Source organism: Pyxicephalus adspersus, chromosome 1, assembly GCF_032062135.1.
Source record: "Pyxicephalus adspersus chromosome 1, UCB_Pads_2.0, whole genome shotgun sequence".
NCBI lineage: Eukaryota > Metazoa > Chordata > Amphibia > Anura > Pyxicephalidae > Pyxicephalus > Pyxicephalus adspersus.
The window spans coordinates 87,324,470-87,352,130 of record NC_092858.1 but is presented as its reverse complement, the minus strand read 5'-3'; the positions used below and the strand labels follow the sequence as shown (position 1 = coordinate 87,352,130).

At 36.0% G+C, this 27,661-nt stretch overlaps 1 long non-coding RNA gene across 6 annotated transcripts; it reads left to right on the top strand.

Annotated features, from left to right (window-relative positions):
* The first annotated feature begins 45 nt into the window (after positions 1 to 45).
* Positions 46 to 26,060, top strand: LOC140334880 (uncharacterized). Of its 6 annotated transcripts, none has more exons than XR_011921637.1 (9): positions 48 to 611; positions 1,887 to 1,966; positions 14,063 to 14,155; positions 15,464 to 15,597; positions 16,228 to 16,329; positions 17,278 to 20,490; positions 20,893 to 21,037; positions 21,267 to 21,402; positions 21,898 to 26,059. It is a non-coding gene; the product is annotated as an uncharacterized lncRNA (long non-coding RNA). The 6 variants fall into 6 exon arrangements; XR_011921642.1 differs by having other exon boundaries at positions 392 to 611; positions 17,278 to 17,418; positions 18,662 to 21,037; positions 21,898 to 26,060; XR_011921632.1 differs by having other exon boundaries at positions 392 to 611; positions 17,278 to 21,037.
* Positions 26,061 to 27,661: the final 1,601 nt, after the last annotated feature.

Below are 27,661 nucleotides of genomic sequence, written 5' to 3'. Positions count from 1 at the left end.
AAAGGAAGGTGTCGGAAGCATCAGCAGTAAGAAAACATGTCAACAGAATCAAATATTAACCAATGACAGGAGAGCAGCCCGCACAAGCCCCGCCCATCTCTCCCGACTCACACACATCTCCTTGCCGGCTGGGTCAGCTCCTCCGGTCGGGAGGGAGGGGGAGTCCTGGCCAAGTCCCTAGCAGACAAAATCTAAAAAATCCGTGAATAGCTTCATCCAAACCACACTACTTAACAACTTAGAGGCACGTTTATGTCCCAGGCCTCCTGAGTACACTAATACACACCTATCTCTCTATATATTGCTTGCATGGTGAACAATAGCTTGTCCAAGGCTCAGGGCAGAGGGACTGCAATGAAAATGTAAAATGGATAGAGGTGGGGCCCACCATCCAATAAGTGCTCCATCCACTAAGCCCAGCTGACTGGCACATACTGGAAGAAATCTGAAGACTCATCTAGTGTTATTGTTGTCTGATTTTTGTGATGCTGTGTGTACACCACCCCTGCTGTGTATAGGGGAACTACAAGAGGCCCTGGGTCCTTTATACACTTCTTCACATGGGAAACAGACACAAGTCAATGATGGATATCCAGAATAATAAGACATGGGTGAGTGATGGAGCTGAATGCTGTCATATCTGTATATGATTTGTATTTCTCATTGGTTGTTCCATTTAATGACACAAGCCTGCAGAATCTCCAGATAAGGGTGAAAAGTCCAGGCTTTCCCCCCAGAGCCTGGGAAGAGATCACAGCACATAGATGATGTCTTAGACACAGGACTGAGTGACACACTTTAGGGGAAATAATTACAAGTTCCTATTAACTCAACAAAGGAGGCCTTGTGTGTCCAGCTATATGCCCAGAGACCACAGAGGGGAATTCATCAATAAACCTAAAGTAAATGATGGGCATCATGTCACCAGGAGAGATCTCACTGTGTACACATTGACTTCTTTTTATTCTTTGCTGATCTTTTTTTTTTTTTTTACTTTGTCCTTTTTTTCTCTATTTCCTTTTGAAAGTTGTGATTATTCACACGGAATGGTGATGTGTCTCTTTAAAAGGTCCATTTATAGATCTGCTCTGATTAACTGGGGTTCAGTTTGTTAAAGAGCCGCTTGGCGCCAGTCTGCTGACGTCTTACAATAAGAACCGTCTCTTGTCACTTCATATTTACCCAAAAAATCTTCAAACAGCGCCCTCCAAATGCTGGACTCTAGAAGAGGAAAAAATGGATGTCAGGCGATCACAGCCCTTCCCTGTCTGATCTGATCCTCAGCTCATAACATGACCCCATGGTACAAAGCAATGCTAAACCCCTGATTTGTGCTATCACCATACACTGACCAATCAGATGACCCCACATCCACCTTTATTATCACCTGGGGAAAAAACCTGCCTTCTCATTGGTACATTGGTATTAATACAGAGAGCTGAGAAATGCAAAAGAAAAAAATATATATTTCTATAACTTATCAAAAAAACCTGTTGAGCCTAATAAATAAATTTGCAAGTAGATATAATATGTTTTATATACTTTAATAAAACCAAGCTGTAAAATTAAAGTTATATGTCTACATTTAGTTAAGGTATATCTATATATACATATATATACAAAACAAGCTTTAATAAAATGCATTTGGATATATATATATTTATATATATACATATATAAATATTTATATACATTTATTTATTTAAATATAGATATACAGAGATTTGGAATTTATATATATATATATATATATATATATTTATAATTCATTCAAATTATATATATATATATATATATATATATATTCATACTCTCTCTCTCTCTATATATATATATATATATATATATACACCTCCATTGGTCAATGACTGCCCCTGTCATTCTAGGTTCCAAGTATAAGGAATTTCCAGTGGTCACGTGGGGTAGTGCCACCTTTGCCCAGCTGGACTTCTGCACAGGAGGGCAGGTCAGTACTTGGCACACTTTGGGTTAATGCCTGTATGTATTTGAGTGTTTAGCACGGGAGAGATCGCCTCTCTGGAATTTTGTTTCATGTGTATGGTCAGTGGAGTGAAATCTCATTTCCAAAGAATCCAAATGCTGAATACAAGGGACCATCTGTCCAGTAAACATGCAATGATAGTATAATCTAGTTAACATGACAACACACGATCGCCTTGATTGAGCACTACTTAATATGTTGTCATTTTCTCCTGTAAATGAATGATTTGATAATGTAAAGCTGTCCCTGCTGTCACGTAAGAGGCAGATAAGGGAATGTCTGGCACTTTCAGACTTTTTAGGGACAGCATATGGGCAGGGTGTCACTGGAGATAGGCATCGGCTCTGATAGACAAGGTGTCATCCCAAATCTCTCCTTGGACCTGTCCTTACTTCTCCCCAATCCGCAATGACTGCGGCGCCACAAAAGAATTACAAGCTAAACAAGTGCATTACTTTATAACATGGCAATGTGGATCTGCTGCCGGGGCCTTCTTCTTCTTATCATGGATCATTCTGTATCTGCCTAACCAGGTCACTATATCCTCCCCCCATAGCAAAATAATAACCCCCCAGGACATCCTGCAGGTCATTGCCCAATACTGTCCTAGCTGCTTTGGTGGCTTTCTAAAAAGCCGGAGGAAGAAATATATTTATATGAACTACAACTGTGCCATAAATCATGGTTATTGTACAGTGTCACGTACAAATGAATTCCTCCACATATATATGGATTTTATTTATGTCATTTATTCTCTCTAGATCACAAATATAAAATCAGCAGTTTGTGTATCTGCGTTATAAAATATACAACATCCTGAATTTTATCAGGCATGGTGTACATAGTACACAAATAAGAAAATGCAATTCTAGTGCTAACCTGTGATTCCTTTGTTTGATTTTAGTATTATGGTGAAATGATGATAGGGGATATAGTGTACCAGTGCATGGGTGAATCTATTTCCTAAACTATGGTAACCTTGGCTAGCCAGACCTAAATCCTAATACAACTATCATTTGACTGATGCTTTAGGAAAATAGTACTTGGCTGCTTTTTGCATATTGCTATATTGCGGACAAAATACAGTGATATTATTTAAAATACTTGTCCTTTTACTTTATTAAAAAAAGGTGCAATGTAGTTAAAGTAAATGTAAAAACAGAACATTTTTTAAATCAGGAAGTTCATTTATAAAAAAGTAATATATACCTTGCCCTGTTCCCTTCAGACTACCAGTTTCACTTATATAATATAATAAACCACGGTATTGTGAAAATCAATCCCCATACTCTATATATATATTAATTAAAGAAAACTAAATAAAATCAAAACCTTATAAGGCATTTAAAGTTGATCGATTATATTGTGAAAATCACTCCCTTTGACTTGTTACAAAGTATACCACTATACACTGTGATACATAAAATAATTCTAGAAGAACTTAATATCTTGATAGGCCCAGGAATACTAACATGTCGATGTTTGTGCATTAAAGGATGTAAACTAGAACAAGAAAATGAAATTATATGATCGTTTTATATAACACAAAGTAAGGACATTTCATTGCTAGCCACAATGCACTATAGATATTCAGAGTATCATTTTATAATAGGTGTCACACCACTGATAATTTTGTGCATTTTGGGAATTTAGGAATCCTTACCAATCTCTCTCTCATTATATATATATATATATATATATACATATTTGTGAGAATTGTGTTCTGCTCAGCACAAGTCCCTTTGAAGTCCCTGAGTACAGTTTTTATCTCCCTGGTTGAAAGTCGCTGAACTCCCAATAAAATAAAGTTTAGCTAAACATCCTAAGTTGAACACAATTTACAAAAGAGTTGTCCCTATGATGTTCTTTTTTCCTCCTCATTTTGCTTTCATCTTTGCCCATCTCTTCTCATCATCCGCTTGCTATTTTTAGACTGTAGACTTAGACCTTGGCGCCAGGCCGTTTAAGACCTGTCAAAGTCCTTCATATTTCCCCCATGTCACATGGACCTTTCCTTCTCTCCCCTTGCATGCACAGGCAGTAATTTGGATCTGTGAGTTTGTGAGCAAACGCAATTTGCTCTTCTCCATTGCTGTGTTGTCACTGTGACCTCAGTCAGCAGGGCTGCTGGTGTCCTGTCCTGTCCACTTAGACAAATTGCAAGTGATTGATGAAAAATAACAATTCTCACAAGAAGCCAGCCCTCCCCTGCATTCTCCTCCCTCTGCAAGCTTGGGACCTGGCTCCATATACTCTATAGGAAATGAATGGAAATCTCACAAATAGCCCCCAAACACTTCCAGTCCTGGCTGGCAGGGGCACAGATGCTCTGTGCTGGGTTAAACCAACCTATTTACATAATTCCCTTGTATCAGACCCACCAATAAAGCCTCAAGATTAGCAAATTCAAACATATGAAGGAAGAAAAAATAGGCTAAGAACATGCCAAGTTCCTGTTGGATGTTTAGGAGCTCTGTTGGGGGATCATGTTACTTTTTTGATCAATTCCCAAGGCTTGGGTTGTACATGTAATTTGGGATTGTAGATGACACAATCCTTATTGGCATTTTAATAAAGTCAGATCTGGGTGAATAAAGCCAGCTTATTGCAGTGACTACAAAACCAGGCTGGAGTTGATTAGACCGCATCCATCTTTGTAAGAAGAAAACATATGACCTGTTTGCCTACAGACTGCCATCACAGCAGCATGGACAGGCAAATCGTGTCTTTGTTCTCTAATTTATCACAGGAGATCGGTACTTTATTTTTATTTTCTATAATAAAGGCTGCATTAGGCTCCAGTCAGTTTACTCAATGACTCGTATATATATGTACTGCAGGAAACATATCATGCAGCTATTTCAAAGTCCACTTTGGGGATAACTTACTAAAGAAATCATTATAGCCAAGCCCAGGAAATTTATGTTTACTTAAAACATCCACATCAGATTTTTCATGTATTTCATTCAAATTCATCAGTCGATGTTTAAAACAAAAAATGCAAGTTTTCTAGGCCAGTTTAAAATATTTCCTATATAGGAAATGTTACTAGTTAATACACAGTTTTATCTGTTATTAAAACATGTCACAAATATCAACATTTACAATTTCCTATTTTCATGAGAGTATTTATTTAGAGTCTCTGAGTTTGAACTACCAAAGTAAATTTGCAGTGATCTTAATAAATAAAGGGCTTTACTTTAAATATTCATGGCATGCAAGAGATTGTTTTTTAAATGAATTTAAGGATGTGTATTTTGAAGTGGACACAGCTACATTTCCAGTGAAGAATTTCTACTCCTTTAGTATTTCAACCACAACATTTAAAGATTTGTGGTGAACTGTCGAGATAAAATCAATTAACCACATACACCCTCTGCTGTTTTCAATATATGTGAGGAGACTGAGGAAGTTACTTTGAGAGAAGGAAGAACTGTTAAATAAAATGAGGTTAAATGACTACAAAAATAAGATTTATTCAACTAGCAAATGAAATGTTAACTTGTCAGTAAAAAAATATGCAATTAAAGAGAAAAAAATTGTATAATTTCTAGCACATGATTAGGTGAATCTCATCTACTTAGCAAAGTAATGTACACGTTCCAGAGCCAGTATTACCTTTGCTTTACCTCCTCAGTAATTCAACCCCAAAAGTGGGCATATCCTGCATTTACAATGATCAAACATGGCTCTTCACATGTACAGATCTAAGCAAGGTTTGACATTAAGCTGATTGCATTCACATGTAAAGATATAACATGACTATATATTTCTGACAATAAATTTGGCTATAGCTCTGGTTGGTGAATAGTTTGCAGCCCTTGTGCATCGAATGGGTTAAGTGGTAGTGTCTGCAGTTGCCCCCTGTTATCTGTATGGAGATAGGACATCTATAGTGGCTGATAAGCACCTAGGCAGGCTGTAGGCAGGTTTGCTCCTCTCCTGTGGAGACTTGTACACTTCCAAACTTGTAAAATAAACATAGATATCACAGCTTATCCTCGACTGCAGGTCCAGGGAAATGTGCTGACCAGCCAGGTCACATACAACAGGTGGATTTCAATCTCATCTGCACAATGCAACACATAAAAGAAGTTGTGACTTGTGGATGGGTGGCTAACAGTAGTAGTTTCAATCTCTGGGGATTTGTTTTTGGAAATCAAGATTGTTGCTCGTTGTTTCTTCACCTCTAGATTATATGTTTTCTACATTTTTCTTGATTTTTGTCTCCTTTGACTTTATGCAGATTAGAAAACTGTGACTGCATACTGATTATAGATCAATGGGCATTTATTTTCTCAGCCTTCGACGTTTAAGTAGTAACCTGTGTACCTGCAAACTCGGCACACCTTACGTTTATTTTTTTTTTAAATCTATCTATCTAAATATATATATATATATATATGTGTGTGTGTGTGTTAAAAAAATCCCCCTTACAAAACAATGTGCTTTTTTGGATCAGAACATTATTTCGATAAATTAAAAAAAAAGCTGCACAAATGAATGATATTAGGTGTAAAATTGTATGATTTTTTTTATTTTCATTCACATTTATGTTTAAATAAAATTTAGGAAAGATGAATAAATGACAGAAAATTGTTATGCAATTTTTTAATTATTTTAAAAAGCATCGAAATATAATAATATTAACAACGATAGTTATTTTATTATCATTATTAGTATTTTGCTTTTTCCTGCGCAATGCATATTTGATATATACACTTGAGAAAAAAAATACCATATATGACACTATGTATTCGCAGTGGTAATAGAATCATGCATTGTTAGTTAGAAGCAGAGTTCCCTAATACTGGGGATTCTCCATACACAGCCCTGTCCTTGGTTTTAGCACTCCGCTGGTCAGAGGAGGGCGCTAGCAGAGAACACGTCCTGAAGAGCAGTGCTGGTCATCCTGGTGGTCACTTCTCATTCATTTCACGCAATAGATATATTTCCAGTATCACTGCCAGCTCCCATTTACTATGCTGTGTATTTATATTACACTGACAGTCATTGTGGACGGTAAAACTATGTTCACTGTAGTTTAATGTCGCCTTCATATTTTTATATAAAATAACCAGAGAAGCTCCTTAAGCTAAAACAACAACAAAAAAGAAAAACAGCAAAATGAATCTATAATAAAGCGTCAAATATGTTGTAATAAATTATGTATATTTTCTCATCCGTCATCTATAAAATTGTATCTATAAAAGACAACACTCTGATTTTTTTCTTTTTTTTATTAACTTTTTTTCATAAACGACTTATCTATCACTAGTTTCAGACAGTTTAGGATGAAAAAATATTTTTCAACAACTCCAGTTTCTGGACAATAACAGAATACAGACAGGGAGACACAAACTTTCTGAAGTTTATCCAGAGCTTCACAATTTATAAACATATTTGCAGACTATCAGTGAAGATTCAAAGAAAAATGAACACAAGATGAAAAGCGTGCTTTATATCAAGAGGAAGGGGGCTTGTGCTGAATATTGGGTTTTTAGTGATAGACACACCATGGACACACATTGTTAAAGACAGAAATTATTATTGATAATGCCAATAATATTTATTGAAATGATTAAGAAAGAAAGAAAGAAAGAAAGAAAGAAAGAAAGAAAGAAAGAAAGAAAGGATATACAATTATATAGGAGTAGACAGACTAGGACAGATGTAGATAGGTGCATAGTAAGTCGGATACATATATAGATAAATATATAACATAGAAAAAACTAGTCGGATATATAGATAGAAGGGTAGAATCTATTCTATATTTTATAGATATATAGACTGATGGTTGAATAGTTTGTTAATATATATTTGTAATAAAATAAAGTCACAGCTTGGTGATCAGGGCAGAGTTCTGTATACCTGGCCATTCCATGTACAAGAAATGTATGTGTCCTCAATGTACAGCCAGCTATTATTGATGATCTTTGTATCTTCAGCACCGCCTGCTCCTCCCAGCTAGACATGTCTTTCCCATTCCCATAAAGCATCAATAAATTGATGTATAGCAGTTCCCAATCAATGAAGAGATCCCAGGAAACTAACCAGCTCAGCAGACAAGGGGACTGCAAGGAGCCCTACCCGTCATAGAAAACAATGGTAGTCTATCAGTATCAGCTCTGCCTTATCTGGAATTGCTTTGTACAGGACAAGATGCAATCAAAGATATGAGTCTGGGTACCAACTGGTCTGTCAAGTTACAGGAGAGGAAAGGGGGGTGACCCAGACAAGTCTGCTAAAGTTTATTTGTCGTAAATCTGTAGATCTAGCAGAAAAAATCCATGTTTTCCCAGGTCATCTCACAGGCTGTGGCACAGCTAGGGTTATAATGCATGGCCATAGACGGACCGACTGTCATTGACGATCTGCATTGGCATTATATGCTATGGTTTTTCTTTCTGGCAGGCTGTATAAAATCGTTATTTTCCACACTCCTCTGAATACACATTCCCCCCCTTACTCTTTCCCAACTCTCCCTTCTTTTCTTTGATCATTGAGCTCTGACCTTGTTCTCAACAGTCCAGCAGGTTGATTGATTTTCAATTACAAAGTCTTCACTGACTTGGGACTAAATTAACCCCTTTTCTGTGTTCTGATATTTGTGCATGTCCAGCCTGTTGATAGAGTTGCAGCCATCACCCCTCCTTCCCTGAGGGCACAGCCAGCCCATCAGACACATAGAAGCCCCTCCATCCATATCAGATTGCAATCATTATTGTTTTATATATGTATATATGACTTTATTTTTTTATATTATTTGATTTTTATTACTTTATTTTTTATATTATTACTTTATATTATTTTTTTTCATCCATATCAGATTGCAATCATTATTGCTTTATATATGTATATATGACTTTATTTTTTTATATTATTTGATTTTTATTACTTTATTTTTTATATTATTACTTTATATTATTTTTTTTCATCCATATCAGATTGCAATCATTATTGCTTTATATATGTATATATGACTTTATTTTTTTATATTATTTGATTTTTATTACTTTATTTTTTTATATTATTACTGTATATTATTTTATTTCCAAAACCCAATAGAAAAGTTATTAACTGTATACTATACATGAGAAAAGGGGAGCAGAAGGTTAAAAGGAAATTTATTGTTCATGCCATGTAAATTGCACATAATGCAGATAAAGTGTAATGTGTTTACTGCAGCGATCCCAGACCGGAGAGGTCCAGTTTAAGTGTGGATTTATTTTTGGTGGTAAGTACGAGTCTGCAGTAAATGTTTATGCCATTTCTTCCTAAGGAACTTAACTTTGTGACATAGCATCGCTCATAATCATCCATTCCACTCATAGAGACCCCATTAATATAAAACAGTTAAATAAAAGCTAGTTTAGATGTCAATGATTGCACTTTATAAACAGGCAAGGGGTGGATTTTCTTCCAATATTTGTGGAGTTGTGGGGCCACACACAAACACACTTCTTGTGATCAGCTCATTGCTGGACATGTATATACAATCCTGGGAGTGCATTAAAAGCAAGCTTTGTATTTACTGCAACCTCATCCTTTAAATAAAAGGGATTAAGAAAAGCTAATATTTAATTAAAAATAGAATGTTGTCAGTGTCTCTTAGCAGGGATTAGGGTTTAGATGGAGAGCCAGTCCTGTTAAGTCTTGCAGATGGAGGGTTGAGGTCAGGTGTAACTATCTCTCATGTTTGTATAAGGTGGTGAGGATGGCTTGGAGGGCGCCTTGGGATCACTCTGTGCAAACACACAGGTTATTTCTTCATGCCAGATACAAGTCTGGAAAGAGCTGCAATCACAAAGTTTATCTCTTCCTCCTGTGTTTGACCTCACTTTCTCATCCAGCAAAAAAAAAAAAAAAAATTATGATAGAGATGTTTCCAATAGCAACCAGATGCTTTGGATCAGGTAATCATAGGCTGATCCCCAGCCGCATTCCATTATTGGACTAATGAGTAAAGAAATATAGAGCTGTAAATCGCTGGAGCCCATAGTAACCCCTAAGAAACCAGAGAAGCAGAGGTGATTGAGGATCACTCTTTAATTCCTGCAGCCAGGATCACCCCTCATCCCTTCCTCCACTTCTGGATAATCAGGAAAATATGAAGTTGATGAATTTAACTCTTTGTCTCCTGCTAGTCCGGAAAAATACAAGAGATGAAAGCAGTTCCAGATGGGGAGACTGCCAATCTGATTTAACTAGAAAAAACAATCAGGTAAAATAGATACAGGTGTAAGATTTCACCGCGGGGTCACTTTCAGGTTTATTTTAAATCACTTTCCATTTCCTTCCCTTTAGATTAAGTAACTTCCATGTTATCCCTGCAGTCTAAATTCCAAGGCAGGCAGAGGGCTCAGCTTCCAGTGTGCATTGCTGCCAGCTGCAGGACACAGCAACCAATAATAATCATAAAATGACAATAATTGTCAAAAAATAAAATCAGAATAATAGCACATGGATACATTCACCAGAACATATTTAATATAATCATAGTTTGATTGAAGATATTTAGGGGAAGCAATTTATCAGACTTTAATCTGCCAACCTGAGGCTAGGCATCCCATTTGGGGGAAATGAAAGACAGATGGGAGTGCTGTGTACCCTCTTATCTGTGTACAACACAACTTTTCTTTTGTAGCCTCATCTCGATCATTTACATCTGATCTGGGCTACAAATCTTTCGCAGCAAATTGTTGGATTACATTCACATCGATTGAATTGTGCATAGTATATGGCAAACATGGACATGTGTATAGTGCATTGTACAGGGCTGATTGAATGATCTGGATTCGATCTGACTCAGGGTTCAGCCTGAGCTGTTTGTGGTGCATTGCTCTAGTTCTGGATTTGCTCTGTGCTGATTTTGGATTTGTTGTTAACTGTTTCTAGGCTTGATGCATTATATATATATATATATATATATATATATATATTATAATGTTATATCATATCATCTGTTTGCATTTCTAACTAATTGGACTTTCATTACATTGCATCTAATTCTATTACCTAAATTTAAAAATCCAAAGGAGCAAAGCATGATCAGTTTGCAAAGTGAATTGTCACTTATTTATTTGCATCACTATGACTATTATATGAAAAGTGAACTTGATCTGACCTTTAGTGACTCATTGACACAACATAAAAAAAGCACTGGGGCTTTTAAAGGTGTATTATATTTGTGTATTGTATTTATGTGTAAAATAATGTTTACAAATGGTATCTGCTGTGTAGAGAAGCAAGTTTGGCTATGATGCCTGTAGCTGCTTCTTTCCAGGGAGGTGAATAGAGCAAGACTTCCAATGATCCCATGCCCTCTTATTAAGTTGTCCCTGGCTGCTCCCTGTGAGATAGGAGAAGACAAGGAGTGAATGTCATGGAGGAAGCTGCAATTTCCTGGCCCTAGTTAGAGAAGTCTATAGCCCCTGGCCAGAGAGAGCAGCTTCCTGCAGCTGGACAGACAGGTGCACACCACTGAATGGCTTCTATTAGCCAGTCTCGGGCCACTGATTGCAGATAAAGTCTGTGTTTCTCCTTCTAATACAATTCATAATAGAGGACAGCTGTCCGTCAAACAATGGTGCAGGTAAAGGACCTGCCATATAAACACTACCACCTTTGTATGCCTGGCTTTGTCTGCTGCCTTTGATTCAGCCCAGGTATTGTAGTATACAATGCCCATCCTTAGATGATATCACTACAAGGCTGGCAATTATGACAAGATGGGGTTCTGCTGGTGTTTTGGAACTACAAATCCCAGCACATAGCAATGCATGATAATAATATTATCAAAATGAATGTTGCTGATATATTGAAATTTTACCTTTAAAAACCTCCAATGGTGGCAAATATATTACCAAAAGATCCACAATGATTCACAATTGGTGCAATGAATATTCCGGATCCATCAGGATTCATTTTGGCCATTATCTGTCAACCTCTATAGTCTGCACAGATGTTGTTAAACGGCAAAGGATTGTGTTGGCATGACCAGTAGGTGTGTGATATTTAAATGTTCGCATCTGCAGTCTGCTGAGTTTTTCGAACATTTGTGTTCTTGCCATATGTTTAGCATTGTGAGTTGTTGTTCTTGATGTTGTTGCCTGTGAATGCTCGTTCAAGATTTCTCATATTGAATGAAAATTATTTTATGTGTACTTAGCTTAAAATCACTCCTATAAGAAGACACCAATAAAAGCCCATAATACAGAAACAGACCAACCAAGGCCTTGTATAATACAGCTCAACTGTAATCATGCAACATGTCAGAGTTTTACAACCAGGATTTGTGTCGTGCTATATATCCCCATCATACGTACAAGTGTTCTGACTGCATCATACTACTTGTATAATACCACCTATACATACCACTTTGTACAATACCAGTAGCCAATAGATACTACACCATGTTTCTTATAGAAATATGGGCACAATTATTATTTGCCTTTTTTTACTTTTGTAAAACAACAACTTATTACACAGCTCTGTACTTTAAACAATCATCAGTATCACCCATACATTTTTACATTGCTGCAAAAGTACAATGGCAATTTTATTACACACCATGAACATAATTTAGTTATGTGAATTTTAATTTGTACAGATCAATGTACAAAGTATTTTACAGCTGTGGATGGCTGCTTTTTTGTCTTATAGTTTTACATGTATTAGATAAATGAGTATATTAATTCAGTTTGTATGCACATTTCTGTTCTAAGGTTTATTACTCTGAAATCAATGGGGTGTATTTGCAAAATATTTAAAGAATTTTTACTTTGTTACGTGAATGTGCACCATGTTTTATATTAGGAAGAAAATGAAACTGTGATAACTTATTTATAATATAAAAACAATGATAACAACAACAAATATAATATAAAAAACAACGATAACAAAAACAATAATAATAAACACATAATTATACTAGTGATAATAAACTAATAATATTATTACTAAATATAATAAAATATTAATAAAACAATAGTTTTCTTGTACATTGTTTTACATAAAGGAAAGAAACATAGTTTCATCTTATGACTGAACAATTTTCACTTTGCAAGGTGAACAGTCTCCACCTTACACAACCTCCCTCAGTTAAGTGTTTTTTTTTTCTGAAATACCCTCCACCAGCCATCAGTGTTATATAGCATTACAATAAAATGTATCCTAACCAAAACTTTTTTTGTTTACTTTTGGATAAAGCAGGGGAAGGTTAGAACCCCAGTGAGGTTTTTATTGCTTTATGCATCCCCTCTAGGAGATTTCCTTTCTTTATTTGTCCTAGTGAATTTTGTCACCAAGGCTGAAATAAAGGAGAATTCTAAGTTTAAAGCTGTAACTTCCATAAAGGTAACATCTTTGGATAGGGACACTATTTTCAAAGTTCAACCAATTTCCCCAATTTCCTGTTGTGTCTAGAGGACAGGAAGTGGAGGGATATCTGCCCAATGAGAAACAGATGGCAAAAACATGACAAGGGGATTGAAAACATCTCCAAAAAGTTAAAAAAAATGTTTTAGTCTGGATTCTAGTGTTTGCATTGTGCAATGTTTGGTAACTCACAAACATGCATTGTTGCCTTTGATTGAATGGACGCACTGTACTATAGTGTGTTGCCTTGCATAGCACACTAAAAGGTCATGGATGATCTTGGGCACATGAGGGTGCGTTTGCTTCCTATTCATTTTCAAAGGGCTGCCTTAAAACAACACATGGTAACACACAACACAACATGTACTGCAAAGACGTAATTGGGCCTTAATATACTAATATAAATAAGGTTTTAGACCTGTGCCCAGCTACTGCAAACATCAAAGCTGTGCTCCCCTTTTCCAATATTTACACAACTTCCTGAAAACAAGTATAGAACTAATTTCTTATAATAAATGATCTTAAGTGCTTCCATGTTTTAATTATAACTAATTATGCTGTACCCCGGATTGTTTTTTTTTTCAACCTAAAAGGAAAATTCCCTCGCCAGCAAAATCTGTTAGTTTACATAACCTCTTACCCTCATTATATAATTGTGCAATAATCTTTCTTCCTATCCAGCCATACATCAGACGATGGATAATGCTTGTACTGCACATGCGCTGCCAGCCGCCTCTAGTAACAATGGTGCAGCTGCTGCGTGATGAATGTCAGGTATGGTATCAGTTGCTCACTTTGTGATCTGGCTTTTTTCTCTTTAATTTCTGATCCTGGACAGAAGGTCTATAAATCGTCAGTATTGCTACTCTGGTGGGGTTACTGAGAGTGGTCATGAATCATACTTTGTACATTGTCCCTATGGAGGAATAAGAGATATTCTCCCAGCAATCATCACACACATTCTATAGTTGGAAAGAATACAGGTGTCCTAACTATTAACCACTTTCTTCTTCCTTCTTCTTCTCAGCCATTCCCATATGGGGATCCTACAAAGCCAGGGGCATGCTTCCTTTTTTTCATCCAAAAAAAAATGGAAAATTTACTAAATCAGCTTTGCAGCTTTGACAAGTTTTGAGACAGTACAGGTTTACCATATAGAAGATGATCCCCCCATCCCTTCAGGTTTATCTATAGAGGAAGCTCCTGTCTGATTGTCAAGACTGTCTGGACACAATTGGATCTTCCTAAGCTTAATCATTTCCAGATTTTACACCTTACCTTTCAGTTTCCTAGAAGAAAAGTCAGAAAGAAAAATGTCTCTTTCTGTTGAGTTAAAGCAGAGGGTGACTGGGTGATGTACTAAACATCAGTTTTACAGAAGTTTCACCCAACTCCCTCAAAGCCTGTTTTCACATTGATGCATTGACATATCAGCAAGCTTGTGTTATTAATGCTGTATGGGCTTTCTCATAAACCCCTGTCAGGCAATGTCACTGCACAAGATACAAAACAGATATCCTTATAGGCATTATAGACATTTCTGGCTGACAACAGGACAATTAAGTGCAGCCCTGCAACCTAAGGGGAAAAGGATGAACCAAATTCCTATAGAAAATTAATGACAGAAACAGGGCTTATGTAACCCTTTCTCAAATGGCCATGATCCACCTTTTAACCTCTCTGGATCGGTGCATTAGATTGAAATAGTGGAGTAGAATAACTAGTAGATTAAGGGAAGATGTGTTTATTTTATACATCCTATCACTTGCAATAAAAAATTTATTTTCCTGGTATGTGATTGGGTGTTCAAAATGAACATCTTAATACCTAAGCTAAGTGAACGTTATCTAAGCTATGTGCTATATGAAAAGTTGCATGTTGACCATTAATTTATTCTTTCAGATCACAGAGGAACTAACATTGGCAATATAAACATATTTATATATTTATATTCTTCTGATATGTTTTTGTATGCTATGATTTCAGCTGATTGAAAACTTTTTCTGTGTTTTGTGTTGAAATGAAGTCCTGGAACAGTATTAAGCAATGCAGTAATTGTTTTCAATTTTTATGTTTAAACAGATGTTACGGAGCGATCTGCCATGAAAAATCAGCAGCTTTGGTGTCTCTTATTACTAACTCTACAGTTGAAAACTACATGCAATCAAGAGATCTCTACACTGGCCGTTGTATGGACACTGGATAATCATTCAGCTGTATGTATTACCGGAAAGTTGTGTACATCCACATTCTGTGTTAAAATGCATGTCCAGCCAAAATATTTTATTTCTTAGAGTGGGGAAGTGAGATTACCTTACTTTCAGTCCTGCTGACTGTGTTTTCTTCCTTGTTTTTTTTCTTTCTTTTTTGTTATTATAATCTTTTTTATTGTTGGATATACAATTTAATGTTATGTTTATATAATTAGTAAATTGTTACATGTCAAAATGCTATTTTTGGAAAGTGTTTCCTGTGAATCAACTTTAGGCAGAATCACCTTTGTTGTAAAGAAGATTGAACTGAGTAGAAATGAAGATCTCTAAAATAACATTGCTTAATAGTTTTTAATCCCAATGGCCCCTGAAAGTAATAATGTATCTTAACATGTATGTATATTTATACAATTATTATTTGTTTCCCTAATTGCATATGTTTGTTTTTCTTTTTAAAAATTGCTAGGTGAATTATTAATTTAGTGAAACAAGAGCTTGTGTCCTTCCAGCTTAGCAGCCACGCTCTTCACCATATATTAGTATTATATTATATAAGTAAATTGTAATATTGTTAAAAATCAGAAACATTCAACTTCTTGTATTTTGTCACTTATGGCTAAATGTTTCCTTTAGGGCACTAATATTTGAAGATGCCAATATGCCTCATTCTGAATGATACATTGGAGAAGAGTCTGGGCATCTATGGGTAGTATCCAGAGATAATGAATCCAACAGGTAAACTGCTCGCTGTTGCTTACTAGGTTTTTTCCAGCTAGCTTAGGGACTTCCCTATCTGATCTCTGAATAGGAAGAGGGAAGAAAGTTATTATTTATATGTGTTCCACTGCTACCTGTTGAGTCATACAGTCAGTATCAGGTCATAGTACTACAAACAATGGGCAATGTGTGTCTTTTTATGCCATTTTTTTAAACCATTTTTCTATCTATGATTAGTGGTAGGCTGCCCATAGCTTGCCTGTAGTTCACAAACATTACATAACAAGCAAACAAGTAATTATAGAGATTTAGTAAAGGTGCGTACACACTTCCAATTTTTATCGTTCCAATCGAACGACGAACGATCGATTGGGCAAAAAATCGTTCGTAAAAAAGTAACCAACGACGCCGACGAACGAGGAAAGTCGCTGGAAACGAACGACCGGACCGGCGGATCGGATTGGACGACGATCGTTGAACATCGTTCGTGTGTACGGTCGTTCGTTGATCGTCCATGTTCAGAGCATGCGTGATGAACGAACGTCCGTTCACTTTCCTGTCGTGCACATAGTTCCTCTATCGCTCAAACGATCGTATCTATTGTGTGTACAATATCTACGAACGATCGTGTCGTTAACTCTATGTGCAGGATCGGTGCTATACGATCGTTCGTATATATCGTGCATGAACGTTCGTCGTTCGTTTTCCAACGATAATAATTGGAAGTGTGTATGTAGCTTAAAATGCTGGACAGTGTGTGGGGCCAATCACTGATCCCTGATCTTTGGTATAAGAAGGCAAACTTTTCAAGGCACCAGAGACAAGGATTTACTGGTGAAATGATCCCGATTTCCCACCTCCTTGTATTGTTTGTGGAGAGATCTGCCCATCTATCTTTTATGTTATATAGCCAACACATACTGCTGATAAACTAATACCACTTATTGAAATATGTTGTTTTTTTAGGTCAATGTTCAGAAAAGGCAATGTATTTTCATCAAGCAATTACTGGCAAGCAATTACCTTCAGTTTGCTTTTAACTTAAAGAAGATCCGTGGGGGTGGAAATTCCTATTCCTTTGTATGACACCAATACAGCTGATAGTAGGTGTGAATGTGCCAATCATCTGATGCCCAGTCAAGTACAACACCAATGTTAGGAAGGATTTTCTGTTTACTTCTGTATATACCTGAACCCATTTTTTATAACATGCATAGTGATAGGATTATTTACTAATAAGCCTTTTTGTGCAGGATTTGCAATATATATTCCCAAACCCATTATTGGTTTATGCAATTATTTATTGAAGTATAATTCAGTACTTTACAATGAAAGTAAAACATTTTTTTAGAGCTGAACTGAAGCTTTACCTTTAGCTATGTTGGGATAAACCTTTTTCAACCTTGTGATTACCACTCTATTAAGGACTTATTTTATTTGCTAGGCATCTAGGAGAATTCAACAGAGGTATTGACTGGGGGACATACTTGACATGCCGCATGAAACACCTAAAAAAAGCTTTGCAACCAACCATTTGAAGGTTCAAATGTCTGAAAAGAGGAAATGCATGTACTCCCATTGCTTTTAATGAAGACCAGGGCCTCGGGACAGTTCAAGACTGGTTGCCAGTGGTAAATTTTATTGGTACCATTGTCAAAAACTGCCTGTCTGAACAAAGCTTTAGTCTTTTAGTACTGTACTGATATTCTAGGCAGATCTCACTGTGGACCTGATAAATAAAAGCTCTTGAAGGATGGAGAAGGATATACTTTCAACAGCGAAGCTGGGTGATCCAGCAAACCTGGAATAGATTTCTTAAAAGTCATTTGCTATTTGTTAGCAAATATTTTAGTTCTGGACCAGATCCATTCCAGGTTTGCTGGATGATCCAAGGGGTATGGCTTCTCAAGCCTTGGAGAGCTTTAATAAATCAGGCCCACTGTTTTTGGAAGTTCAGAAGGTAGAAGGTCAGTCTTTGCAAGCCTGCAATTGTTAGCCTGGCCAATTGATACATTTGGTGAGGTATAACTGCTTACTGCTGATGTGAAAGAACTTTCATGCTGCTACTACTAGTTTTTCTCAGACATGATCCATTTATATGGGCTGAAACTGCAGGACTTTGTTGTTGGTGCCAGGACCAGAAGGTTCACACAAGTAACAATAGGAAGTATTATGGATCTTCTAGGAATCTTGTCTCTGGCTCTTTATAGTAATTTCTTATTACTTCTAGCTTTGAACATAGTTGTATATTTCCCCCATGTGTTTCTTGTGAGTCAGATATCTCATGCTATGTTTCAGTGTATTTGTCAGCATTGTCAACACCTTGTATTTCATTTCTTTTTATCCTCAGGATACTACAACCTTGGAATTTGTTGGGATCTTTCATAGCGTCAGTGTACATCTATATGTATTTGTACAACACAGATGTATAGCAAACAATAAGGATATGATTTGCATGTGTGCATGTGATTGATGCGCTGGCATACACACAGCTTTGGCAATCAAACCTTCTATGAAGGAAAAAAAGTAAAACAACAAAACGCACAGCAAACATGGATCAGAAGTGAAAATCTGTCCATGCTTACCAGCCTTTAGACTCTCTGTGAATAAAACGCATACAGAACGGTCTAAAGACAGCATGCCGGGAATAGGCGAGTTACTACATTCATTTCTATATGTAAATTTCAGCTTGAGCTAATAAGCCCTGTAAACAATAGGTTTTTTTTTCATTTTTGTCCTGGGACAGGAAGTAATGGTAAATCTCTTAATTTATTATAACTGTTACTTTGTGACCCAGGATCAACAGACAGGAAGTTAGAGGAAATCTCCCTAAAACGATCAAGGACAGCAATCAAATTTCACTAAAGTATTGCTCCTATAGCTTAAGACTAAAGGTCCATTCAGTAGATTCTCCCTGATCCAGAGGCTGGTCATATCACTCTTTCCTTAAGCATTTCCTATGGCATGCTGGGACTTATTCATGATTTGCAGTTCAAAAGGGACAAAAGAGTAGACATACTGTATTCCTTTTCTCTCTTCTTTATAGAAGAATGTGGCTACCTTGCATGGACATTTTGTTTCGGAAAACAGAAATTTCACATCCTTTCCAATATGCAAGTTGAAATTGACACAAAAGTGAACACATTACCAAGTGGAATCAAGGCATTTATAGTAATTCCTATTCAACCATGAATTCTTTCTTTTTGTATATTTACTGCACAAGCCACATAATTTTATATCCCCGTTTTACCACAATAAAATCTAACTTCTATCTGGCGACTTAGTGGTGTTGTCATTTTTTTTACGTAAGAGATTTAAAATTATAATTGAATTTTATTGTGTGACTCATTTGTGGAACAGTCAGTGAAGGCAAAACCAGCTGTATATGACAATTATCTTATTTTGTTTCAAACTGAAGTTTGGTGTAAGGAACAAAAAGAATAGTAGAAATCTCCTAAAACTTTCCTAATCTCTAGTAGGACTAATTTTGTTGTAAGAAATTCCCCCGTAAACTCTGTAATCCTTTTTATGAATAGGGTACACTTGTGTGCACAAGTTTACATATGAACATACACACATCTTTGATATTTGTCAAAATACAGTCCAGTTGGATCTCAGACTTCTGGTATAGTTTTCTACAAAATATACTGATTACAAATGCCTGCTGCTTTGTACAATGCAAAATTGTTGCTCATTGCAGCATATAGTTGTTAATTTTTTGATTATCACCATTTATTAATATTAGATTTTATTTAGTTTATGGTGAATTAACATCTAAATATTGATAGTATGAAACATCCCAGGAATAAATATACTGGGTACATAACAGTCTGTGTGTGCATGTATTCAAAACAGTTTATATTCAGATTTTTGAATAATAATGCAACTTTGAGTAAAGAAAAATAAATAGTAATATTGTCCACATTGGTAAAGCATTAAAGTATGAAATATTTTGTGAAGGTGCAATTTCTTTCTTCATAAAATGTATAATTTTAAATATTATATGCCTTCTTTTCCCCTGAGGAAGCAAAGGTGTTCCGTGAAATGTGTCAAGGAAAAATTCCAACCCTCCTGTGCATTGAACATTGAATGACAATACACTTCATCGCAACCTAAAAATGTCAAGATATTAAGAATTTAGGAAGTTTTGTTGCCTTATTTTTAATAAACGTTTTATGTGTAAGTACACATCCAGAAATTAGGCTCCCCAGGACAAATGGATGTTATAAATAATTGTATTTAATGTATTTTTTCTTACTATAATCAAAATACACAATAACAGAATACATGATTTGTTATTGAATTGTTGTGATTCACAAAAGATTTATTTAATATATGACGCACATATAAAGTCCTATTGTGATCAGTTTTTGGAAATCATTTGCTATCACTTTTACTTCTTAAACATTATTTAGACATTATTTTATCAAAAATGTCTTCACCACCTTTGCTACACACGTTTTTTTTTTTAAACCACTGTATGTTACATAAATATCATTGAAGTACATTAATCTCAGTGTAAATGAATCCCTTACTTCATAATATTGTAGCATTTGCTTCTATGTTTATTTTTCTCCCCAGAAGACATTGCCGCAAGAAAACTGGATGGCATGGTTGCATGATGTTGAACTGGATCACTGAGCGTTTCCTGGTCTTCTCACAGTACATTCTACCCTTAATGTGGTAACTGATCCAGCTCCCCTGTGTTCTAAGCTTGTAGCTGAAGGTACGATAATATATAAACAAAACCTAAACTCCATCTTGTATCAATGTATTGCTAGAAACACCACAATGTTTAAAATATTTATGGAATGTGATTTGTTTTATTAGGTTATTATGTTGAGTTGGTTTTCAAAACAGGATCATTTACGCATTTAATCTTTGTACAGTAGATAATGTCTAATATTTCAAACAACAATTAAGAAAAAACGCCTAGCTTGTACTTGTACTTGCAGAGTATAAGATTTCAAAAAAAGAACATTTAGACTGCGCAACTGGCGGTCTCTGCCAGGATCGAAGCTGAGCCCTGAATTTTACCGCTAACAATAAATACAGAGAAGAGTGGAAGGAAAAAAAGTAAATTTTGCTTAGGTTAGTTTCATAATCTCCACTTTCTTTTTCCGTAATTGTTTGCAGTTGTGAAGTTTTATTTTCACTTGAAGCGGTCATTAATCAATGTCCTGTGAATGTGAGACAGACAAATCATTACAGCCTAGAACTTTAATTGGCATATTGCAAATGGTGATTTAGACTCCCTTTTATATGAAGTCCACAAGTAAATTTGGCAGAAGCCAATTAACCGACCAAGCCCGACTGTAGAGGGAAACTGGAGCACCTTCATATTAGCCTTGGATATATGGTGAAAACATACACACTTCAGTACAGATCCTGCACTATGAATCCAAATTTTGATCTTTGAAATTTTAATTACTAAGCCACCATATTGCCCTATTTACCGGCATTCACTGTGTTCATAAAAATACATTTTATTGTATTAGGCAATTCTGTTCATATCCTGTCCTGACAGTGTGGACAAAAACACCAGTAATATACTCATTTTTATTTCTGTTTGTATCTCTGTTGCAGGTTCAACCATACTTCCAGTCTGCTGACAACATTGAAGAAAACAGCTTAAAGGGACCACAGACAGCAAAACTTCTAATAATAATAATAATAATAATAAAAAAAGGAGGTGCATATATTTTATTAAGCAGCGGGGGAGGAAAAAAGTTAAATACTTTATTTATAAACAGTGGTTCTAAAAAAGCCAGATATCAGTATCAACTTCTCAAAGCATTGGCCTAAGTCAATAAAATGTATTTACCAATTACTAAAGAAAACCTCTTGTAAACTCTGCATCTATACTCTCTTAACCCAAAGCTCCCCTCTATGATATTACTCAAACAGCAACCATCTTTGTGTGACAGCATTGGTGGGGGTTGATGGAAACATAGTAATCTAGCACAGTGGTCGCCAACCTTTTCAGGCCACTAAATTTACTGGCTCTGGACTGCGCATGGGTGGGGAGCCGGGTGTCACACAAAGAGGAAGAAACTCCCCCCCCTAGAGTGACGTCATGATGGCAGAACTTGCCCACTCTCCGATCACAGGTCTGAGCTTGCGATGGGAGAGTGGGCGGGTTGTGTCTCTGGAAGCCCTGAGCCTGGGATCCGTACGGGAGACATGGTCTACGCCTTCTCCTGACCCTGCTCGGGGGTGTACTAGCCAGTGCCATGGACCACCAAAATGTTCTCGGGGACCGCTGATCTTGCAGTTATAGAATAGGTAAAAAAATCCAGAACTGGTTTCACCTACAAAGCATATGACTAGTGGGAGGTTTTCCTCCCTATGTTATTGCCTAAAAAAACATCCAGCAACAAATTGCACCACTACAGCATTTCTAGTAAATTACAAGGCAAATCAAAGGAGTGATTTAACTGCATGGAAGATCACCTTTTCCTGCTTTATTGTACTGGTTAGAGACTAAAGCCAGTAGGTCAGCATAGATAGGCATTAGAGAAGGATGTCACTATGACAGCCCCACAGTTTTATCATGACAACCTTACCAGTACTCTTTTTTGAATAAATCTAGATACCCTTGACATCTTGTGACCTTACATGGACTAACGTTTTTTTTATCCTGACAAATGTATCTCTTCAGGTGCAAGCAATTTCAATCTGCAATTTTGGTATCCTTTTAATGCATAAACCTGTCTTGATAAGAGAGATCAACCCGTGTATGACCAGGTCAACTCCATTAAAGTGACAATATGTTATTATTATATTAAAAACTGAGGCGTAGCCATGGACATGCTCCACTTTTAAGACTATGAATGATCTGTGTTTGAGTGTGGTATACCTGGTGTCTCTTGGAGAATTGGGTATCCTAATGGCTAAGAGGCTAACAAATTCTGGACTCAATTCCCACAAGAGGCATTATTTGCAAGAAGATGCTCTCCCTGTTTTTACAAAATATCTTTCAGGTGTTTTGGCTTCCTCTTGTTAGTTATCTTTTAACCAAACTGATCTGGAATGTCTGTGTATGTTAGGGACATCAGAGCACAAGCAGGGTAATATAAAACAGTTACCACATACAAATATTCATAGAGTATACACATATTTAAACCTTTTTCACAATTTTGGGGAGAAAAATCTCATCCTTTAAAATACCAAAGATATTCATCCCTGAATCAAAATGGAAACGGCCATGTCATGGATCAGTCATGGATCAAGCGTTTGGTTCACTCCAGACTTTGCAGACATCTTATAGTTGGCTCATCTATAGAAAAAATTGATTGTTTGAGATATATTTTGGTTGCCATTGTCTCCAAGGATGATGCCAAATATACATGCTCATAAAGTGTAGTGCATGTTGAAGCCATAACCATTCTACAGAAAGGCTGTATGATTGTAATATCTTCGGTTATGTGTATGAGTTCCTATGAATTGGCTAAACCAAATGCCAGATAGGACACGTGATAACATTGAGTTATTAGGTCAGTAATATAGATTGTTTTACCAGGACCAGGGAAGGGATCCCATCCACCTTTCAAATATGGCAAATGTATTTTGTATGTATTGGCACAATTGATAGACAATAATGAATTGTTTGTAAAAACAACAAAATAAAAGCTGGAATTCACATATTGCTCCTTCCATTAAGGATTGCCACTCTTTTGTCAGAAACGTACACCTCCCTTATAAAATCATTGCTGAACTTTCTGCACCTTTTACCCACCCAATGAAAATGACACACTCATACACATATACATATTGTGTTCACACTTAAATGTCCGTACACTTGCTTTACTATTCCATTGCAAGCAACCGCCTCATTTAACTATGCAGCCTTAGCAAGTCTATGTCAATCTTTGTATGTCAAATCAAACCTACATTGTTTATAGTTTGTTTTATGACTTAAGTTTATGTTTAAGACTTAGCCCGCATATAAATCACCAAAGCCCAAAAGAAAATATACATATTGTACTCATTACAGCCTAGTTAAGGGATTAGAACCAAATGACGTAACAATTCTTTACTGATTCTGGATAAATTCCACAATGTATGTTGTTACAGGCAGAATAGCAACGATATATATAAAAAAGGCCAATATATATATATATATATATATATATATATACACACATATTTGTTGAAATGGTACTAGCACTCCACAGAATAAAGACCTCTGTGCTCCAAAGGAACATAGAAAAAGAGATATTGAGTACTTATGATAGACTCATGAGGACATGAATAAGTAATTATTATGTCCTTTTCAATTTTGATATGTAATCCATAATAAAGCACCTATATATGAAAATTAATAATTTGTGTACATATAAATATATATAAATATTCATAATTATGTGATTCAGTGAAAAGTTTGAAACATTTCCTGAAATATTTTTGCTGTTAGAACATCACAGCAATATTTCAATTTGTAAGTTTACTTAAAAAAACATCATGCACCAATATAGGAACTTCTAAATGATTCAATTGTTTTTCTTTCTCATTAAATGTGTAATGATATTATGCACTGGATTTATCTATCAGTCTATTTATCTAAGGTATCTGTGTAGATGGGGGCTGAACTCACATTCATTTTCTTTATTAGAATTTATTACATTTTTGAAATGAAACATTTCACCTCTATGATAATGATGGGGCAACATCTGTTTTCCCTTTACAAATCTTGATAAGGCCTCTGAATATTCGCCTTTTTTTTCTTTCTTCCTTTTTCAGAAGTAAGAAAATGAGTGGAGCAGCTGCAGTAATATTGTATCTTCATCGCCAACGATTACTTTTAAAAAGTGCAATACAGGGTCTGCTCAAAGACAAATGATTAGGAAAACAAAGGTCACTGGCATGGTTTAAACATTTCTTGGTGCCATTAGGAAGCTAATCCCGGAAAATATTTTTAACATCTTTCAAACATACATATAATAGAGGCAGTGTTTGTACAATAAGGGTATGGACTGATAAATTAGATATATGATTTATTTTCTCTTTTAACCTAAATCAGTTACCAGAATCACAATACTGGAGTCTCTTTTTTTCTAAGTGTGACTCCAGACTTTTTATTGTACTTGTAAAGTGCAGTACTTAAAAGTTATTTTCATGTATTTGCTTAGGCAGTCTCCTGTGCAAACTGTTGTTAAAAGAATACAATACCTGTGACTTGTAACCTATAAGATAAATACTGTTATGTAGTCATGTGCAAGCCATAGGCTTCTGTATTTGTGTAAAGACTGTACAAGCGTGATATAGGTGTATCTTTGAGTTAACCAAAACCCCACAAGAACAATACCAAACATTTAATTATAAACAAATGCTTTCACTTTTTAATTGTGTGACAGTATTCATCTTTTATTATTATTATTGATACAGATCTCCAGTCTCATGGCTGATATTTGAACATGGGACCACTGTGTTTTTCATGCCAAAGACGAAGACATGTCTATTCTACATAATAAAATACACCATTCCTGTTGTACATCTGATGTTGTACTGGTGCTGCTTGTAAACTAGGTATTTTATTTATTTTTATACAATGAACCTATAGTACATATTCAAAGACCCTTAAACCAACCACTCATACCAGTCTTTGCTACTGAAGGAGGTTTTCCATTTAAAGTTACAGAAGATCATTGCTTCATGTACAAGATTATATATATATATCCAAACACCCAACTTGGACATCAGTAATAAAGTAACAACATGCTGGCACATACTTATAATGATAGATGTGTTGTCCTCAGCTTCCCATATCTGAAGAAAAATCAGAAAAATAAAACTTTAAAGCATATATCAAGGCAAAACGTATTAATAAAAATTTTCAGCAACAGACAGAAATAAAAATGTTCTTTAGTAAAGTAGGTAAAGGTATCAATTTGATATTTATTTACTCATTGCTCACAATTTTAATTTCAATTATTTTCTTTTAATTCCGTTCATACCTTAATACCATCAATGCCACAAATACAGAAAATAAATTGACACAGATCCTAACACCTCCACTTAAAGTTTTTTCAATAATGGAATGTGTCTTCATTAGATAGAAAAAGGTTGTAATTCCCAAGGTTCTTTCCAGTTAGTCAATGCAAAAATTTAAACAACTCAGGCTAAAGAAAAGTTTATTGGAGCATACATTTGCATTTACATATAAAGCTACAGTGCCCTGTCGAGGTACTGGTGGATCACCCAGGTTCACCCATGACAGCTTATCTTCTCCGGTCTTGGAGAACTTTAATAAATCAGACTTGTTGTGTGGTATATTCTGTAATATATTGTAAAAAAAAATTATTAAAGCATGATGCCTATTCAATTCTCTGTGTGTGCAGACAGCTACTATAGGTAAAGCTGTTATTGTCGTTGGAAACGATCTTTCACGATCCTTTCCAACAACTAAGGACTGTGTGATGCATGAACGAGTGTGGTACATACACCATTCTGCTCTATGGAGAGGGAAAAGGGAGAATGACGGAGCGGCACCCTGCTGCGCGCTCTCCCTCTTCCCTTGCATTAGGGTCGTTCTTCGTCCATTGTCCGTGGATCTGCCAGGACGATCATTCCGACAATAGACGATGGGTGCTGTACACACGCCAGATTCTCGTCCGATATCGGTCCTGAACTGATTATCAGGTGAGAACCATTGGAAGTGTGCTGTAAAAAGCTGTAAAGATTATCCAGTCATGAAAAGCAAAATGTGACTTACACATCAAATTACTTTCAGGTGAAAGTTATAACAATGACCTCAAACATTTATTCACTAAAAATCAACTGTATATCCTCAAGAGTTTTGAGCAGCATTGCAAGATAGTTTCCATAATGTTTAACTTTTGGAATCTGTATATTTTCTTTTGTAAATTTTGTTCCCACTGTAGGTACATAACCACACATGTAGACAGTGCCCAGGCTGTGGTTTGAATGTGGTGCTGCAAAGCCACTGTGCCACCTTGTCCCACAGCCATGGGGAACTAGAGGTCTTTGCATCCCTTCAATGTTTACAGGCAACTGCCCTTCTTCATTCTGTCCAAGCAGACTGTAGACCAGGATAAGCAACCTGCTTTATTTACACTTAAATATAAAACTCATATAGCTTTAGGGTATAGCCCAAGCATGTTATTTAATGGACTTTTGCCCTTCAAGCTTCACAAAAAGACCTTCTCCCCTCAATGCAATAGTTTTTTTTTTATTTTTTATTAGCTCTTTGCCAATTAGCATTAAAAAGGCCATAATTGAAAGGCAGAATTTGCTTTCCATAGACTCCAATTGGGTTTTAGACTGGGTTCAGGTTTTAAAGATTTGAAGTGGAATCAGCTGCAAACCAAACCCAGCAGTTTCACTCATC